The following is a 6,497-nucleotide window of genomic DNA, read 5'->3' on the forward strand; positions in this document are numbered from 1 at the left end:
CTGACAGGTACCTCATTGTGGTTTCGATTTGCGTTTCTCTGATAATGAGTGATGTTGAGCATCTTTTCATGTGTTTGTTAGCCATCTGTATGTCTTCTTTAAAGAAATGTCTGTTTAGTTCTTTGGCCCATTTTTTGATTGGGTCGTTTATTTTTATGGAATTGAGCTGCAGGAGCTGCTTGTTTATTTTTTTTTTTTTTTAAGAAATAAAACATTTTTAATCTGAAAGTACAGTATCTTGAAAAGCACAGTAGGACAGGACAACAGGGGCTGGCATCGAGTGAACAGGCAAGAGTTACTGACTAGAGAGGGAGGGGAGGTGGGAGATGGTAGAGCTGAAGGGGCATCAGCAACAGGAGACAGGGCAAGCTGCGATTTCATACCTGCAGTTAATGGCACAGGTTCTGGTTCCTTGCTGGATTCAATTCTGTCTACCTTCTTGAAAGAACAATCCAGTAATGTCTGAGTGGCGGCTCTTTTTTTCTCATCATAGACGCCACAGTAGCACTGGATTACATTCTGAATGGCTGCTGCAGCCTTCATGTTCCATCCTACATTCGGGTCCTGTGCCTCCAAACCTAACAGTGCCTTCTCAAACAGAGCTAACTTATGTGATGAGGGGAAAACGCATGCTTACGTCTTCGAACGTTCACAGCTTGAAGGTTCATATATAGAGATTTACAGTAGAATGAACTGAGTGAAGTCGCTCAGTCGTGTCCAACTCTTTGTGACCCCAGGGACTGTAGCCTACCAGGCTCCTCTGTCCATGGGATTCTCCAGGCAATAGTACTGGAGTTGACTGCCATTTCCTTCTCCAATGAATGAACTGAACAAGTACAGTAATGCAGACCAGAGGAGAACAAAGGTATATTTCAGGTCCCTGAAATGTGACAGGGACAATCAGAAACAGCATTAGAAAGCAGAGCTCATGCTCAACATTGGCAGGCAGAAGGAAAAGGACAAAAATAAAAGTGAAGCTGTCACAGAAAAGCCAGCTTTCTACTAAGTTAGGTATTGTGGGAGACTGTTAAGTCACATATTAGCAGTCTCACCATAAGGATGACCACATCTGCAATCAGAATCTTCAACAATAAAATTATTTACATACGTATAATATAGTACAAATATTTTTCTAACCTTTAATTTCCCAAGCATGTTCATTCACATCTGACTGACTGACAGTATGTAATATTCTTTTGCAATAGGTCAGTCAGGACATCTGTGTTATCCCAGTTATACAAAAACAGATACAAAATGGTGTTGGGATTTCCTTGCCTGAAATTACTAAGCATGTGTGCATATATTTTTAAAATCTCTTTATTTCCATTCTGCCCCTTTGGCTGAACTTTATTAATACAATATCTGCCCTTCTCTTGTATCCCCCTCTTCTGTGGAAGGCATCACTATCCAGTCACCCAAACCAAATCTCCTTTGTCATCTCCCGACCAATAGTCATCAATGTTAACAAGACATCTTCCTAAATTTATGGGATTGATTTCTTCCCCATCAGAGTTCCTTTTTGCAAGTCCATTTCTTCCTCATAAGTCTGACAGGTGAGCTCTTAATTGCTCTGCCGCAGTTTTCTCTTCTTCAGTCAGTGGTAACAACTCCAGGTCTGTTTGCTTCTGCAGTTCCTGTATCAAGGTCATAGTCTTACTGAAAGTAGCACAAATGCGGCTCTTAGTCTCTTTCTGCGCCCCAGCAATTGGTTTAAAGCGAACTTGCAAAGTTTGATATCGAGACTTTATTGCTGACAATTCCTTTAAAAGTGTAACTGGATTTTTCTTGCCTGCTGAATCAGGATAATTAGTCTTGATTTCATATTCCAGCCTGTACTGAATGTAGTCCAGGTCAGAGTCAGCTTTCTGGAACATCAGTTCCAGCTTATCGACCTCCGCCTCCATGTTGAATAGTTGACATTCCTCCTGTTTATTTTTAAGATTAATTCTTTGTCAGTTGCTTCATTTGCTATTATTTTCTCCCATTCTGAAGGCTGTCTTTTCACCTTGCTTATAGTTTCCTTCGTTGTGCAAAAGCTTTTAAGCTTAATTAGGTCCCATTTGTTTATTTTTGTTTTTATTTCCATTACTCTGGGAGACGGGTCATAGAGGATCCTGCTGTGATTTATGTCCGAGAGTGTTTTGCCCATGTTTTCCTCTAGGAGTTTTATAGTTTCTGGTCTTACATTTAGATCTTTAATCCATGTTGAGTTTATTTTTGTGTATGGTGTTAGAAAGTGTTCTAGTTTCATTCTTTTACACGTGGTTGACCAGTTTTCCCAGCACCACTTGTTAAAGAGATTGTCTTTTCTCCATTGTATATTCTTTCCTCCTTTATCAAGGATAAGGTGTCCACAGATGTGTGGATTTATCTCTAGGCTTTCTATCTTGTTCCAGTGGTGTATATGTCTGTTTTTGTGCCCGTACCATACTGTCTTGATGACTGTAGCTTTGTAGTATAGTCTGAAGTCAGGCAGGTTGATTCCTCCAGTTCCATTCTTCTTTCTCAAGATTGCTTTGGCTGTTTGAGGTTTTCTGTATTTTCATAAAAATTGTGAAATTATTTGTTCTAGTTCTCTGAAAAATACCATTGGTAGCCTGATAGGGATTGCATTGAATCTATAGATTGCTTTGGGTAGTATACTCATTTTCACTATATTGATTCTTCTGAATCATGAATATGGTCTATTTCTCCATCTATTTGTGTCATTTTGATTTCTCTCATCAGTGTTTTATAGTTTTCTATATATAGTTTTTTTGTTTCTTTAGGTAGATTTATTCCTAAGTATTTTATTCTTTTCATCACAATGGTGAAAGGACTTGTTTCCTTGATTTCTCTTTCTGTTTTCTCATTGTTAGTGTATAAGAATGCAAGGGATTTCTGTGTATTAATTTTATATCCTGCAACTTTACTATATTCATTGATTAGCTCTAGCAATTTTCTGGTGGTGTCTTTAGGGTTTTCCATGTAAAGGATCATGTCATCAGCAAACAGTGAGAGTTTTACTTCTTTTCCGATATGGATTCCTTTTATTTCTTTTTCTTCTGATTGCTATGGCTAAAACTTCCAAAACTATGTTGAACAGTAGTGGCGAGAGTGGGCACCCTCATCTTATTCCTGACTTTAGGGGAAATGCTTTCAATTTTTCACCATTGAATATAATGTTTATTGTGGGTTTATCATATATGGCTTTTATTATATTGAGGGTTCCTTCTATGCCTGCTTTCTGGAGGGTTTTTTTTTTTAAATCATAAATGGATGTTGAATTTTGTCAAAGGCTTTCTCTGCATCTATTGAGATAATCATATGGTTTTTATCTTTCAATTTGTTAATGTGGTGTATCACCTTGATTGATTTGCAAATATTGAAGAATCGTTGCATCCCTGGAATAAAGCGCACTTGGTCATGATGTATGATCTTTTTATTATGTTGTTGGATTCTGTTTGCTAGAATTTTGTTGAAGATTTTTGCATCTATGTTCATCAGTGATACTGGCCTGTAGTTTTCTTTTTTTGTGACATCTTTGTCTGGTTTTGGTATTAGGGTGATGGTGGCCTCATAGAATGAGTTTGGAAGTTTACCTTCCTCTGCAATTTTCTGTAAGAGTTTGAGTGGGATAGGTGTTAGCTCTTCCCTAAATTTTTGATAGAATTCAGCTGTGAAACTGTCTGGTCCTGGGCTTTTGTTTGTTGGAAGATTTCTGATTACAGTTTCAATTTCCATGCTTGCGATGGGTCTATTAAGATTTTCTATTTCTTCCTAGTTCAGTTTTGGAAAGTTATACTTTTCTAAGAATTTGTCCGTTTCTTCCAAGTTGTCCATTTTATTGGCATATAGTTGCTGATAGTAGTCTCTTATGATCCTTTGTGTTTTTGTGTTGTCTGTTGTGATTTCTCCATTTTCATTTCTAATTTTGTTGATTTGACTCTTCTCCCTTTGTTTCTTGATGAGTCTGGCTAATGGTTTGTCTATTTTATTTATCTTCTCAGAGAACCAGCTTTTAGTTTTGTTGATTTTTGCTATAGTTTCCTTTGTTTCTTTTTCATTTATTTCTGCCCTAATTTTTATGATTTCTTTCCTTCTATTAACCCTGGGGTTCTTCATTTCTTCTTTTTCTAGTTGCTTTAGGTGTAAAGTTAGATTATTTATTTGATTTTTCTCTTGTTTCTTAAGGTAAGCTTGCATTGCCATGAACCTTCCCCTTAGCACTGCTTTTACTGAATCCCATAGGTACAAATATATGGAGGCTAAACAACATGCTTCTGCTGCTGCTAAGTTGCTTCAGTCATGTCCGACTCTGTGCGACCCCATAGATGGCAACCCACCAGGCTTCCCTGTCCCTGGGATTCTCCAGGCAAGAATACTGGAGTGGGTTGCCATTTCCTTCTCCAATGCATGAAAGTGAAAGGTGAAAGTGAGGTTGCTCAGCTGTGTCTGACTCTTAGTGACCCCATGGACTGTAGCCTACCAGGTTCCTCTGTCCATGGGATTTTCCAGGCAAGTGTACTGGAGTGGGATGCCATTGCCTTCTCCAAAGCAACATGCTTCTGAATAAACAATAAATAACAGAGGAAATTTTTAAAATGCATAGAAACAAATGAAAATGGTTAATTTTATGTCTTTTTTATATTCTAATGCTTTCCATTTTCATATTTGTTTTGAGAATTTTCATGATTGCTCATTCAATCATTTTTACAAAGTGCTTAGCAGATAATTCCAACATCTGCATTATCTCATTCTTGGCACCTGTTGATTGTCATTCCCCACTTGAATCAAATATTTCATTGTTCTTTATATGCTGAGTAATTTTGGATTGTATCCTGGACATTTTGAATATTACATTATGAGACTCTAGGTCTTGTTTAAATCCTATAAAGACTGTTGATTGCTGTTTCTGTTTTAGTCACTAAGTTGCATCCAACTCTTTGTGACACCATGGACTGTAGCCCACCAGGCTCCTCTGTCATGGGATTTCCCAGCCAAGAAGACTGGAGTGGGTTGCCATTTCCTTCTCCAGAATATCTTCCCAACCCAGGAATCGAACCCACATCTCGTGCATTGGCAGGCAGATTTTTTACCATTGAGCCACCAGGGAAGCCAGAAGAATGTTGATACATTTGTTTTAACAGACAATCTTCATAGTTAAGCTCAGTCCACAGGTTCCATCCTATCTTCTGCAAGTGTGGTTCCAGTGTCAGTTCAGTTTTCACAAGCTTTTCAGTGTTATTCAAGTCTGCCTCATGTGTGTACTCCCCAGTGGTGAGTCTGGGACCAGGGGAGAGGTACAGCATTAGCTCAGTTCTTAGTCTTTGGATCTTTAATCAAGATCCAATCCATGCACGTGCAGGTCAGTTGCTGGGGAAAGAAACTCCATAAAGTTGTTTATGAATACCTGGGCTCAAGCTCAATCTGCAAAGGCCTTTTCATTGGAGATCTCACGCAAGCATGGTGGATCTGAAGCCTCAGCCAGCCTTCTGCCCCAGTCTTCACTGCAGTCCTCAAGTTGTCTGATCTCTGCTTGGTCCTGTCCTACCTCCATTTCTCAAGGGAGTTCAGAGAGCAACTAGGCTGGGGTGAGGAGACTCCCAGCACTCCTGAAGGGTATGGAAAGCTTTATTGTAGACCATCAGGAGACCAGGGATGATCTGACACACAAAATAGGGCACCTTCTCCTTCCCTTAATTCAGCTGGCTCACCTCTAAACCCATTCACTTCCAAAGAGTGGCAGCTGTGGAATGGCTGAGGAGGCACATCATTCAAGGTAGATCAGAGAGTGGTGAAATATCAGAAGATCCCCAGGGATGAAGGTGGCTTGTCTAAGGACTTTGAGGAGCAAATCTAGAATTTCAGGTGATCCCAAGCTTCCAGAGTGACTCTCCTCTCTCCAAGACCCCTAGACCCAGAAACTCAACCTAGTGGGACCCAGGCTGTAGCCCCCTTCCCTGGCAGTGGAAGTCTTTCCCATGACAAACAACCGCCTTGCACTATCTGAGTCTTTTCTGGCTAGCTGCCCAGATGGCCATCTAGTCAACCAAACTTCTAAAATAACATCTACTTGGCAGTGAATCAAGATATCTGTTTAACTCACAAATGCACAGTTCAGATCAACCCCTGAATCAAAACATCTTGTCAAACCCCAAAGCAGATCATCTGGTCACCTTGACTTATCAAAGGGAAATTTTTTACTATCCCTGAGGGTACCTGCACATTTCTTGCTGGGCATGCCAAGAATGCAAGACCCTAGTCACTCTTTACTCAGTGTATTTTTCAGAGCTGTGTTTGCAGCAAGCTCCCTTAAGAAATGAGGTAATATTTCCTTCCAGACAAAAAGCAGGCTTGTTGCTGCTTTTTGGAGCAATTAATACCCCAAATTCAGTGTTCCTTTCCACTATATGCACAGGCATGTATCTAGGCTCACCTGTATCACCCGCTTGGAGAACCAGTTCAAACACTATGCTAGCTCTTTGGCTACTGCTTTTGCTGTGAATAGTAAAGTC

At 39.7% G+C, this 6,497-nt stretch overlaps 1 pseudogene across 1 annotated transcript; it reads right to left on the reverse strand.

Annotated features, from left to right (window-relative positions):
* Positions 1–1,114: 1,114 nt before the first annotated feature.
* On the reverse strand, positions 1,115–1,920 carry LOC108634358 (annotated as a pseudogene). Its single transcript, XR_001917582.1, has one exon. The product of XR_001917582.1 is annotated as a spindle and kinetochore-associated protein 2 pseudogene (transcript).
* Between the last annotated feature and the right edge of the window lie 4,577 nt (positions 1,921–6,497).

This window comes from Capra hircus, assembly GCF_001704415.2.
Source record: "Capra hircus breed San Clemente chromosome X unlocalized genomic scaffold, ASM170441v1, whole genome shotgun sequence".
Classification (NCBI taxonomy): domain Eukaryota; kingdom Metazoa; phylum Chordata; class Mammalia; order Artiodactyla; family Bovidae; genus Capra; species Capra hircus.